This window comes from Furipterus horrens, unplaced genomic scaffold (assembly GCF_987537825.1).
Source record: "Furipterus horrens unplaced genomic scaffold, mFurHor1.1.pri manual_scaffold_5, whole genome shotgun sequence".
Lineage (NCBI taxonomy): Eukaryota > Metazoa > Chordata > Mammalia > Chiroptera > Furipteridae > Furipterus > Furipterus horrens.
In genome coordinates this window covers 158,235,225-158,249,643 of record NW_028327175.1, presented here as the reverse complement: position 1 = coordinate 158,249,643, position 14,419 = coordinate 158,235,225, and the positions used below count along the sequence as shown (strand labels likewise).

Sequence of the window (14,419 nt, the reverse complement as noted above, 5' to 3'; positions counted from 1 at the left end):
CACATGTGGAAGAATGAAATTGGATCCCTGTCTTTCACTACTCACAAAAGTCAACTCAAAATGGATTAAATTGGGAATTCTGGCCAAGATGGAGGCGTAGACAGACACGCTGTGTCTCCCTCCACAACTAAAAAGGAATACAACTACCTCAAAACTAGAAACAACCAGAAGTTCCAGAATATCAAACTGCATGGAAGTCCAGCAAACAAAGATATAAAGAAGAAATACTCATTCAGACAGGTAGGAGGGGTGGAGCCGGAGCAGAGAGGACAAGGTGTGGTGGCTACAGCAGCAGCAGGCTGGCAAAAAGTGCGGTCACACATTTTAAAGTAAGGAGGGACACCTGGGGAGCATTCTCAGTTCCTCACCAGACCTTGCAGCTCACGGTCCCAGCACTGGGGAAATCAAGCCTCATTGCTTCTGACTGTGCAGCCCAGTGGGAGCTGGGGTGGAGGCAGAAACTGCTGGTCTCTCAGCAGAGTCCGCTTGTTTAATGGGCTCCCCTGGTCCTAAAACGTTCGAAGACCCACCCACTCTGGAAATGATGGCCTGGGCAGCAGCTAGAGGGGCGCCAGTCTGGTGCAGAGGTGGGAGAGGGTGCCTGGAAAAGGGGCGAGTGCTGGGCAGGTGGCATTGTTCCTTCTCGAACCCCTCCCCCACATACAGCGCCATGACATGGTGAAACAGGTCACCCTATACTGATGAATCCCTAAGGCTCCGCCCCTTACAACATAACAGGAGCAACAGCTCTACCTGGGAATTGGAGGCAAACAAACACAGGAGCCTGTCAGAATGAGGAGACAGAGAAGTATGGCCCCAAAGAGGGAATGGATCAAGGTTCCAGTGGGAGAACTAAGTGATGAGGAGATAGTCAACCTAACAGATGAGGAGATAGATGACCAAACAGATGAAGAATTCAAAACACTAGTGATAAAGATGCTCACAGGCTTGACAGATATGCTTGAGTATGGCTAACGCATAAGAGAAGAAGTGAAGGCTATGCTAAGTGAAATGAAGGAAAATCTACACAAAACCAATGGTGAAGGGAAAGAAATCAGGGTTCAAATCAATGATTTGGAACATAAGGAAGAAAAAAACAGTCAGCCAGTGCAGAATGAGGAAGCAAGAATTGAAAATAATGAAGAAAATTTCCCAAATTTTGTGAAGGAGATGAACATACAGGTCTGGGAAGCATGGAGGGTCCTGGACAAGCTGAACCCAGAGGGGACCACACCAGTACACATCATGATTGAGATGCCAAAGGTGAAAGATAAAGAGAGAGTCCTGGGGGCAACAAGAGAGAGGTGGAGAGCTGCCTACAGCGGGGTGCCTATAGGACTATCAGCTGATTTTTCAGAGGACACTTTGCAGGCAGGAAGGAACTGGCAAGCAGTATTCAATATGATGAAAGGCAACCTGCAACTAGGACTACTCTATCCAGCAAAGCTATCATTTGGAATGGAAGGGCAGATGAAGTGCTTCCCAGACAAGGTGAAGCTAAAGGAGTTCATCATCCCCAAGCCATTATTATATGAAATGTCAAAGGGACTTACTTAAGAAAAAGATCAAAACTATGAACACTAAAATGACAACAAACTCACAATTATCAACAACTGAATCTAAAAAGGAAAAACAAAATTTAACTAAGCAAACCATAATAGGAACAGAATCATAGGTAGGGGGATCATTTGGAGGGTTATCAGCTGCGATGGGGAAGGGTGAGAAATGGGGAAATGGTGCAGGGACTAAGAAGCATAATTGGTTGGTACAAAATAGACAGGGGGAAGTTAAGAATAATATAGGAAAGGGTGAAGCCAAAGAACTTATATGCATGACCCATCAACATGAACTAAGGGTGGTGGGATTGCTGGAGGGAAGGGGGGTACTGGGCAGAGGGGAGCCTGGGGAAAAAAATTGGAACTACTGTAACAACATAATCAATAAAATATACTTAAAAATGGATTAAATCCTTAAAATAACAGCTGAAGCTGCAAAAACACTTAGAAAAAATATAGAAAAAACTCTTTGATATTGGGTTTGACAATGATTTTGTTTAGATACCAAAAGCACAGGCAAGAGAAGCAAAAACTCATATGTGGGACTCCATCAAACTAAAAAACAGTGAAAGAAACAACCAACCTATGGAACAAGAGAAAATGGTTGCACATCAACTCCTCATGAGAGTTAATATAAAGAACTCATACAATATAACAGCAAAAAACCCAAATAATCCAATTATAAAATAGGCAGAGGAACTGATTAGACATTTTTCCAAACAAGACATACAAATAACCAACAGGTACACAAAAAGGTGCTCCACAACACCAATCATCAAAAAATGCAAATCAAAACCACAATGAGGTATCTCATAACTGTTATAATGGCTGTCATCAAAAAGATTAAGAAATGTGTTGATGAGAATGTAGAGAAAAGCAAACTTGTGTACCGTTGGTGAGAATGTAAATTAGTATAACCACTACGGAAAACGTTATGGGGTTCCTCAAGAAATTACAAATAGAACTCCATATGATTCAGAAATCCCACTTCTGGGTATAGATTTGGAGGAAATGAAAACAGGATCTTGAAGAAATAACTGTGCTCCTGTTGTTATATGACTAAAGGGGTCCATTTGCTTGTGTACATCAAAGCCCAATCAAACATGAACAGCAGTTTGTAGCCAAGAAAGTAAGGATTTATTATCAGAGGAAATGGCACCAAGCCTGGAGTCACAGGTGAGCTAGTTAGTGTTCAAAGACCTGGCTCCTGGGTGGCTTCCAGGGGATGGGTTATCTAAGGTAAAAATCATTAATCAGGGTGGCTAGAGGAGTTGGGGTCTTGGGCCCTATGGATTGGTTTGGGCCAGGGTAGGAGTAGTCAATCATTGATTGTATTCAGTTCTGATGTCAGCCATAGTGTTGGTTTGTCTGGCCATCATTGATTCCTTCTCAGGGTCAAGAGCCCTTGTTTTTGATCTTGGGTCTGCTATTTCCTAACTCAGAGATGGTGGGCAAGCTGTTATATACAAAAGACTTATTTTCTCCTTAGTAAAGTCAGGGGGGGTGGGTTACACAAGAAAGTTCCCTGCTCATCTTACACTGGCTCAGGTGCTGTTACAGCACCTGAACCAACCTGCAGCTACTGTAGCATGCATCAACACCACCTTGTCATTGGTTACCATCTAACCCTACCAGAGGATTGTGGGCTCCTTGAGGCAGGGACTGTCTTGTTCACTACTTGACCCTCTGGCTGAACTCTTGGCTTCACGTACGGTATGTGCTCAATGAACATAGCCTGCCACGACAATGCTGTATTCATGATAAATATGGACAAACCTATGGTAAAAATTCAGAGAACTAGAGAAGCAGCCATTTGTCTGCATCTAACTGTTTTAACTCTTGGCCCTGGGCCCAGCCAGGCACTGCTCTTCTATTTCCTATTTGGGGGTCAGTCTCTGAGAGCACCCCTCTCCCCACCTAGGGCTGCCACCTCATTGTGCTGACACTGGTTATGCATATGGTACAATGCCCAAAACAGGGCTGAGGACAGCTAATGTGCTTGCCCAGGGTAGGGTTTTATTTTTATTTTTTGTATGTCTGTGTTAAAAGTTTTGTGCTTTTTAGTGATGAGGCCTAAGCCTTGTAACTGGTTTCAGAGAGGAAGCAAGAAATTGACATAGTATGGGTGCTAAAGAAGAACTTTTTAATCAAGAAAGACATCAGAACTGTAGATAAACATGTGAAGCCCTGAAGTAAAACCAGCCAGGGAAAGCACTTTGAACACATGTAGTAAGTTGGTTTCTGCAGTTGAGTATGGAATGATATCTTTCCTTATGAGTAATTCCATTTCTGGATAAAGGAGAATTTCATAATGAGAAATTACCATATGAAAAATGTATAATTTGATATTTAGCAATTTTAGCAGAGTTATACGTTAGAACTTTGGCATTTTGGTCAACTAGTCTTACAAAAAGCCTAGCTATTTCTTTACAAGTTGATTTCTGGAATCTTTTCTATTTTAAACTTCTGTGTTTATCTAAGTAGAATTTTTCTATTATTTTTCAAAGTTATCCCAAGTAGGTTCTACTTATCCTAGAAACGGATGGAAGATACAACAAGGAAGTGTAAAGATTTTCCCTCAGTAGTATATTCACATTGTCCCCTAAAAAAGTTCTTCAGATTCATAAACTGGAGTCACCATTCCTCAGATGGCCACAAGATGGCAGCCTTGGTCTAATAGTAGAAGAAGGGTTCATGCAAAAGCATTTGCTAGTTGCTGTGATGTTGCAAAAACACTCCAGATCTAGTTGCTTCTTTGCTTCTACACCTCTACAGTGTGGTCAGCTAGTATCCTTGTCCACCACAGACATTTCATGAATAAAACCTAGAGAAGCCTGAAGAAATCTTAACCCAGAGAATGTATCAGGGGGAACACTTTGTAAAATATACGACTGTGTAACCACTATGCTATACACCTGAAACTTATACCAAATAATATTGAATGTAAACTGTTATTGAAAAAAAAAAAGAAGTTTTAACTCAGAAATTCTGCAAGTTGCTCAGGCCAGTTTGCTGATGTCAATGCTGTGTGAAAGAGAAACACTTTTATTACCAAGCACCATTTTTTATCTGAAACTTTGTGGTCAGAGGTAGGATTGATTTGGAAGCTTAGAGATATATTTTAGGATGTTAGGAAACAGAAGTTAGGAAGGTATTACAACACTGAAAATGTAATTAAGAATCACTAAGTGATGTTATAATGAATTAAGTGTCCCTAGAAGAAATCCTTCAACAGGACAGGGACAGGTTGTTTTGTTGGCCACTGTATCCATACATACTAAAAAGCTGCCACATACTGACTACTTTCTCCAGTCAATTCTGGTCTTACTTGCACCATTTCCTCCACAATGTCACTGCTCTCCATTCCCAGCCTCTTTTCTGCCTCTACTTTGAATATTTTCAGTATAAACTTACTTCCTATCCCAAGGATCTATACCAGTGTTTCACAAAATGTGGTCAGTAGACGCCCCTGCATCTCAATCATTAAATAAAGTGTAGATTCCTGGGCTCACCTCATATCTTTTGAATTAGAATCTCCAGCAGTGAGGTCCAAGTATCGTGTTTTCAGTAAGCTCTCTTAGGTGATACTTATAATGTTTGAGACTACCTAATATAAAAGGAGCCTCCTACAGCCTTGGAGTCTGGTGGGTTAAGGAAGATACTTCTTCCAATAGCTTGTTAGGTGAGGAAAGAGAGAAAAGATAATAATGATAATAATAACAATAATAACATCTAGGCCATAACAGACACACATGTATCTCAGAATCAGCCAGCCAATGCCAGCTACCTTCAATATCTCTCAAAGCAGGTGCTGAACCATTAGGCTGTCAACAAAGAATGGAAAGTAACATGAATTAATCACTGTTACCATCCAGGCTGCATTTAGTTTTGCACCAGTTATTCTAAAAGCTGGAAGAGGGGAAAGAAGGATTCTAGGGGAGGGGTGGGTAATTTTGTAATCCAATAGAATTATACACTTCCCCCAAAAGTAGATATTAAGACTATAAGCCCTCAGCTTGAAGTTCATTAGCCTCTTTCCTTTGAAATTGCTATCTTACCACCATGATGCTCAATTGTTTTCAGTAAGGATTCCTCCAAGGGTCAGCTTCAGCAGCAGTTTTAGGAACCAGTGGCTGATACTGTAGAAAGTCAGAAATTAAACAGCAAATACAACTAGTAAACAAACATACGGTACAACATAGAAACTTGAGAAGTAATAAAAGAAAAGCAAATTAAATGAAAACAAGGAATGTACTTACCTATTAAATTAGCGTCCCCCCCGAAAAGTTGAAAGTGATAATATTCAAGTTGAAAGTGATAATATTCAGTATAGATCAGAATTGCGTGATCCCAGCTTTATTATGCATTACCACTGGCACTATCATGGGCACAACACTTTAGCAATGCGATTTGGGAATATGTATTTTGGGAATATGTGTTTAGAGCCAGCCATGAAATTGTTCATATACTTTGTTTCAATATTCCTCTTCTTAGTGGTGTAGATGTTAAAGCTATACCATAAAATATGGAAAAAGCTTTTATCTCAAAGATGTACATCATAACATTATTTAATATTATTATTTAGAAAAGAAGAAAGTAGCTTAAGTGTGTAACACTTGCTTCATTAAATTAGATGCAGCTACTGTGTTGTCTATTATACAGCCATTAAAAATCATTATTATGTAGACAAAGGAGCAGCAAAAAATTTATGAAATAATTTTAATGAAAAATATAGAATATGATACATGATATTACTTTCTGTGCACTCTGTATGTTTGAAATACTCAATGATTTAATTTTTAATGTAATTGTATATTAAACTATATAAATATAGAACAGGAAGGAAATGTGCCACAGTGATAAATTTGGAGTGTTACAATGCTGGATTATGGATAATTATTTTTGTTTCTTTGTTTCTCTAGCTTTATGTAAGGGAGAGTCCTGGCTATGCCCTTTTGCCTCTTTAACCCATTCTCTGCCCGCCCGCAGCTGCAGAGGCTGACTGGTTGAGTTTGGGCAATGGGGAGGCCCAGTGAGAAGGCAGAGAGGGAGGGAGAAGAGTAAGGAGGTACAGCCACCTCCCTGCAGGCATCCCTTAGCACTGTGTGTCCCCTAAAGGAAGGTCATTGCTCCTCTAGGACAACCTTCTTCTCAGAACTTTCTTCTTCTGGGTTCTGGTTGCCCCTCCCTCCTGTCTTGGGGGTGGTGACACCACTTTGCAGTCCCTTGTGGTTTCTCTACATCCTTTCCATACCTTTGTAAATAGTCTATTAAACTTAGTTAGAATTGTCTCATACTGAGTGTGCCTTCTGCTTCCCCCTGAGCTACTGACTGAAATTGTACTAACCATGCCTTTTAAAAACTTCATTTTTATTATTTATTTATTTTTAAATCATGCCATTTTATTTTCTGTGTTTCTGATGCTTTGACATCTGGGCAGACTGCCCCTTTCAGGGCTAGCCAATTTCTAAAGACAGTCAACAACTCACCTACAAGGTAACAACTCTCCTGCAAGCGTGCCTTACGTGTGCAATGAAGCAATTCTGAGCCCACACCTTCGCCACCTCCTTACTGGAGCTCTTACACTCAGCTGTACTATTCTCCTGCCTAATCTCCCCAAGGCCACGTACCAGAAACTAGAGACAACTCTTATGCCCCAGACCCTGTTGAAATCATTCAGAGGAGCCAATCCTAAACCTACTTGCTCTGCCTCTCCTGCTGATTCCTGCAGGAACCAAAAGACTCTAGCCCACATTTCGCCCTAGCTTTCTCAGTCTCTGGACAGACCTGGGACTGATCTATTTGTCCCTGTACTGACCCCCTGGTGTGGCATCCCCCTTCTGCCCTTGGGAATTGTAACAAATTATCTTTTTAGTGGCGATCTTCTCCTGATTTGTTGGCTTCACCATACCTGAATATTATATACAAGCAGTTTGATAATTTTATCAATTTTAAAAAGTGGATGACGCTCACCAGAACCAGTGGGATTGCAGAAGAGTCATAGCTGAGAAATGTTACAGTTTGTGTGGTGGGTTTTTTCTGGAAAGATGAAAATCTGTTTTCATTTACCCAAAAGCCAAACATTCCTTCTAATGAGAAATTCTCAAATGCTGTAGTAATAATAATAATAATAATAATAAAAGCGTAACTAAAAATTTAAATATGAAGATACAGTCTAGTCAGTGGCAGGCTGGATGTTTTATAGAGACAATTTTGAGAAAAATGGTTACAGGATTACTTTTTTTAAATGGAGTTTACAAAGCAGAGGGGGAGAAACAATAATTTAGAAAGACATACTACTTGAAGGTGGTGCTAATGTATTAATATGTGTTAGAAATGAGTGGCTCAGGAAGCATCAATCTGCCTAAGCAGTGGCCATTTTTCAAGCCTGGATGAGTGTAAACCAAAATCAAATTGTCACAAGTAGATCTGAACGATATATTGGCTAATTTTCATGGCAAAAGCTGGAACAGGAAAAGCAATAGATAAAAGCATCTCTGAACCTCTTTGCCTGCATCTTAGAAATAAATTATAGTTTCTAAAATGAATGAATCTACCTTCAGGTCAATCTTGCAAAGGAGCTGGAACTGTGTCATGATGTACATGTAAGTGAAGCAGGACAGTAAGAAGCCAGGAAAGTTCCCTGGCAAGTGGAATGGGAAAACTGAGGCAGATGGCTCATTCAAACTGGCCTCATCCAGCACCCTGACTCACCTGCCTCCTTCTCCCTGTGCAACCCTCCCTTAAATATTAACATAATGAGGTTCAGATCAGTATAAAATAACCTTAGAAATAAAGCCCTGCATCTGTGGGCCGCAGAGACAGAGATGTGGTCAAATTAGAGGCAACATCTAGGCCTCAGTTTTGTTTCAGCTCAGGCCCAGACAAAGCGATGCCAGGGCTGACCTCAGGAGCCGGTGCAAAGACTAATGACCCCTTACGCTAGCGCTCACCAATCAGTAGAGACCATGACCCTGAAAGGACGCACCTGGAAAGCTGATGAATATTCTATTGAGAGTCTCCCCTGGGTCCTTTCCTAACATTCCTGCCTGTAGAAACCAGAAAACCCCGTTAAGATGAAAGACGCAGGGCATGCATGCTTCTCTCAGGAGCATGCCTGTGCCTTAGCCACCCCGACCCCGCCTCTTCTTTCCTTAGATGCATATCCTTTGCTTTCTTTCTTTTAAGTTCCAAGGGCCAGTCTTTTGCCTCTGTAAATTGTTTCCTGAGTCCACACAGCCCAGCTGGCTCACTTCCGCTTCTGTGACTTTCTTTCTAAAAGGCTAAACAAATACCTTGCTCTAGAATTCTTGGCTCTGAATTCTTTCTTCACTAAAATCAAGAACTGAGGTCTAACATCACCACTAACATAAGTACTGAAAAAAATTCATCAAATCATCCATCTCACCCTTGAAAGGTTCTGCAATAAAAAGCAGTAATTGAGAGCGAGTCTCAGGGACTTCCCACCACTCCTTTGCCTTATAAATAACCTTTGGCATTCTCCAGGGAAGCTTCCAGACCTGCATTCTTTTATAACTCCAGTTTTAGTTGTCCCTCTTATGAACCAGAGGCAGTGAGCACTGCATCCGGAGAACATTTGAGTTAGCAGAGGCTGTGGTTATGAATATTATTACTGGAGCGTTTAGAATTATTAACAAAAATTCCAGGAAGCCCAGTAGTTGCTGGGTAGAATATGGAATTAAGGAAAGGGAAGAGAAAACAGGGAAGAGGGAAGGGGCGGGTTCCAAGGACTGACTCATTTGAGGTGTCAAAAACGAGTACTTTTATTTCTGGCTCTTTCTGTTCCTTGGAAATGGAATAGATAAGCAGTGGGGGGAGTTTTCCCTTTCTTTCTAGGGTATATGTGTATACTATAATTTTATTTTATTTATTCATTTGTTTATTTTTTTTAGCTTTACTGAGGTTAGACTATGCTTTTAGAACTGTTTGACCACCACGATTTTTTGTGCCCATATCCTGGTACCTGCACAAAGAACTGACCCCTTTATCCCAATGTTACATGAGACTGGATGGGATTAAGATTCCTGCTTTAGAAAATGTCATATATACAAGATTTTCTTTGAAGCATTTTTTTGGGGGTGGGGGTAGAATCAAAAGATTGAAAACAACCTGAATGGTTATCAGTAGTGATTTAGTTAAATTATGGTCCATTCCATACAGGGAATTTGAGTTAGCAACAGCTATTTTTTTAAAAAGACTTTATTTTTAGGGGGAGGGAAAGGGAGCGAAAAAGAGAGGGAGAGGGACATCAACTGGTTGCCTCTTGTATGTTCCCCGACCAGGGACTGAACCCACAACCCAGGCATGTGCCCTCACTGGGAATTGAACTGGTGACATTTAGCTTTGTGGAATGATACCCAACAGACTGAGAGCAGAGACCATTTTTAATTAAAAAGCTCTTTATATATAAAGGTGTTTAGAATATATCTTAAAGTAACACAAGAAGGTTCAGAACATTTTGTATAGTATGCTAACATTTGTGTAAAAATCACTATGTTCTTGCTTGTGTGTAAAGAAGGCATGAAAGGAAAAAATGAGAAAATAATAACTGGTGGTACAGAAAGGGGACCTTGGTGGTAGGAGGACAGGGATTAGAGGGAGATACTATAATTTTGAATCATGATAATATATTCCCTATTCAATATGTGAATTAATATCATTTAATTAAAAAATCTTTATTGGTCTTTCTATAAAATTGGATTCCTGATGTTTCAATTTGTGGCCATTTGTTTTGTATATCTGATGTTTCTGTTAGCTTTTCTGGAATATTTCTTGATCATGGGACAGAAGAGGAGAAACATAAATTAAATTTTGCTTATAGGACACATTTTAGACTTATTTATTTGTGTGTCCTCAAATTTTTGTGTGCTTTGGAGGGGTATATGTATATGTGGGGTATAAGTGTGTGTGTATGTATAAGTGCATGTTGGTGGGTGTGTATATTCCTAATCAACTATTAGGGAGAGGTTAAGTTTCCAGCCAAGGGTGCGAGTGTGTGAAAGGGCCCGAAATTGCTAGCTCTGTTCTGTGGGAGTGTGTAAGCCACTCTGACTGCTCTCATGGAGTTATGTTGGGGGGAAGGTTGAAAAGATACTAGAGCCAAATTATGAAGAGCATTGGCAGTGTGCTAGGATCCCTAAGCCAGGAGTTTGGCCTTTGCTCTGCTTGCCACAGGGATCTGCTGTGGACCTGTGAACAGGGGAGGAAGGGGTCAGATCAGTGTCTAGAAAGAGGCAGTGATGGTGGGACCAATAGACCTGTCCAGTCCAGAGGACCTAGAGAGAAGGCTCCTCCAAGTCAGATTTTCCTTTTCAGGGATAAGATATTTCACATTCAGAGATCCTTTACACATGTCTGTGCACTGATTCATATTTATTTATTCCTTCATTAAAAATTTATTGAGTACCTTTTCTGTGCCAGGCAGGGGTACAAAGATCAGAGACCGTATCCCTTGATACATTAACAGGGATTTACCATTTAGAAGGGAGAGAGGCAAATTGGCAGAAATAGTTGAATGTCATCCATGCTATACTAGGGAATAGAATAAAAACGAGGCTTCTGAGTCAGCCTAGGGGATTGCAGGAATTCTTTACCCAGAAGGTGATATTTGAAAAAGAACATGAGTTTTCCCAGCAGGTGATGGTGGAGTGAGAAGGGAAGCTATATCTGGTATTTGGAAGCAAAAAAGAAAAAAAGAAGAAGAAAAAGAAAAATTGACTAGGGCTGATTTAATCAGAAAACTTACTGGAAGGGTATCAAATGGTTTGCAGAATTGCCAGGAAGGCTACAAAGCCACTTTTGGAAAATGCGGCAGCAGCAAGTGTAGGCTAGGCAGAGTCTGAGATTACGTCAGAATGACGCCACAAAATCAGCCTTGTGTAGACTCTCCTGTCAAAGCTTCTAGACAACTCAAACCCCAATTACAGAGCTGGTGCTGCTGCCCTTAGATATATCTGTGGTTGCCATTGTGGCTTTTGCTCTCTAGCAGGATGGGCCCTTAATCTCTATGCTTTCTTACAGAAACAGCTCTGACTGAAATTTGGGAGTGGGCACATCTGATTGGCTGGGCCTAGGTCACATTCTGCCATCCTAGCTGAAAGGGAGTCTTTGAAAGCAATGATGTGGCTCTTTCAATTTCTATGATGGAGATGGGGGGAAGAAGGATGGATTGCATCCTCACACCTAGATTCAAGGAGAGAGCAAGTCCCCTAAATAGGAAAGGGGTTCAAATAATGGACAGCCCTTTTTTAATGAGGGGAGAAGGGTGAAAGTAAGAGAGGATATTCCAAAAAATTGTATGTGAACATGTAAAAAGGTTCAAAGGCATGAACCAGCATACAGTGCTGGAAGGCCTTTTAATAACTCAAAAGCAAATGGGAGAAAAGGGAAGGAAGGCTGGAAAGACAGAGGACCTGTTTTGCCTACAACTTTTGGCTTTCCTGTTAGGGAAGTGTGGCAGACAAAGCTGGCTGCTCACTTAGTACCCATCCATCTTTCTTCCTTACCCACGGAATTCCAACTTAATGTGGGTAGCAACATACCCAGCTAAAACTGCTTACTGCCCTAGATTCCTTGTAGCTAGTTGTAGCCTCGTTACACACAGGTCAAGTAAATAAACATAAACTGAGGGTTCTTCTCTCTTCCCTTCCTAGCTGAATGCAGATGTGAGGTCTGCAGGTAGAACAAACATCTTAAGACAATGAGACAAGCATGGGGTGAGGCCTATGCATTAAAAATGGCAGAGTGGAAAGATGGAAAGAGTTCTGGTCCCTGTTCCATCTGAGAATTGCCTACTCCTAGGTTTGAGAGAAACCCCAATGTATTAAAATCACTAGAGTTGGGTTTTCCATTATTTGCAGCTCAGTATGGTAATAACTGAAAGAGGGAAGGAGGCCAATTAGAAAACTAATGCAATTATTTATAAGTGACTTGAATGGGGGAAGAAGAGGCTGTGACTGGGCAGAGAGGATGGATTGGTGATGTAAATGTGGTGAGTGTATATGTTCAGGGAAGTCGCAAATGGAATGGGGGCTGTATGGGGAATGTATTTCAGGTATTACTAAAAGCTATCCCCAGCCTTGGGATGTTAGGGAACTCCCAAGGGCACCTGGAAAGCATGGGGTGGGAAGAAGGTAAAAGTGGACCAAAGGGAGTAGAAAGGGGTTGTACAGGGTTTCAAAGACTAACGTCACAATTTTCTTTTTTAAAACTCTATTGATCTTTAGAGAGAGGGAGAGAGAGAGTGAGAGAGACAGATAAGCAAACATCAATTTGTTGTTCCCCTTATTTATGCAGTCATTGGTTTCTTCTTGTATGTGCCCTGAGCAGAGATGGAACCTGAAAACTTGGGATATCAGGGTTGACACCCTAACCAATTGAGCTACCTGGCCAGGGCTTCTCACAATTTTCTTTTATTAAGGAAAAAAAGAAAAAAGAAAAATACTGGGTCACCCTGGCCAGATAGCTTAGTTGGTTAGAGCCTTGTCTTGATAAGGCAGGGTTATGGGTTGGATCTCTGTCCAGGACATGTACAAGAATCAACCAATGAATGCATAAATAAGTGGAATAACAAATTAATGTCTCTCTCTCTCTTCCACTTCCCATCTCTTTCTAAAAGCAATTAAAAAAAACCTGGGTTGATATAAGATAGAAAAGTAGTTAAACAAAAAACTATCTGTTAAGAAAATTAAAATCTCACCACCCAGAAATAATAATTACTGCTATTATTTTGGTTATTTCTCTCCAGCACCAATTCATTCTTTTTCTCCCATTCTTGCCACATAAATGAATTGTTGAATAAAACTGTGATCATAATATAAACTGTTTGCCAACCTGTCCAACTTTTTGCATTTCGCAATGCATTGGGAAGGCCTTCCCATGTCATTAATAGCATTTTAGTGGCTACGTGCATAGTGTTCCATTATGTGGATGTACAATAGCTATCATGCTTTAGAAGTTGAACTTTTAAAAGTTTTTACTATTTCCCATTTCACACCAGTTGTGGACGTGCTTGGGGAAAGATTGAAGGTAATTCTGGGATGGAAGGAGTAGCAGCGTTTGCTTTGTCTTCAGTTTTAGTGAGATGATAGCTTGTTTAGGTTGTGACAGCCTGAAAACTTCCAGCACTATTTAGTCATTTTATTTTGCGAATTTGCTCTTCACAATGAGGAACGATTTTAATACTCTTAGCTTACCGTTTAGAACAAAGGACTTTTATCTTTAGCGTAAACAGTGTATGTTTGCAGCAGACATTTATTGTGCTTTTCTTCGGCACAGTAACCTTATTTGTAGGCGCTCCGTTTAGCCAGCAGGTATGGGAAATAATACAGGAAAAGTGAGGGTTATCATTTCATGGAATATAACAAAAACAAAGTAAAACGAAAGGCAATCCGCTTTCGCAGCGAGCAGGGTTCGAACCTGCGCGGGGAGACCCCATTGGATTTCAAGTCCAACGCCTTAACCACTCGGCCATCGCTGCTACGGAGACAGGAAAGAGGCGGTGACACTTTAGTATATTAATAACTCCGCGCACGCGCGCCAGGCAGGAGAATAGGCGGGGCCAGCAAACTCCCGGAGTTCTGCTCTCAGAGAGGTGTCCGAGGTGGCGGATAAGTTGTGGGAGCTACATCCCGGACGCGAAGAAATAATAGAATTCTCTTAAGTGGTTTACTTTAAATAAATTCCTTTAAGTAGTAGGTCTTAGAAACCTTTGCCTTCGCTGCTCTCCGAAAATCACAACCTTGTTTGCCTTCTGGTGGCTGACCTGGCTTTTAGCCTCCCGCTTCTTGACTAGGTCATCGAGAGAGCTGTGAAACAAAGATCTGTGCCGTGTAGTGCTGGGG

General features: G+C 41.0%; 1 non-coding gene across 1 annotated transcript; it reads right to left on the bottom strand.

Moving 5' to 3' along the window:
• Window positions 1-13,973: 13,973 nt before the first annotated feature.
• TRNAS-UGA (transfer RNA serine (anticodon UGA)) lies at window positions 13,974-14,055 on the bottom strand. The gene has a single exon. It is a non-coding gene; the product is annotated as a tRNA-Ser (tRNA).
• Between the last annotated feature and the right edge of the window lie 364 nt (window positions 14,056-14,419).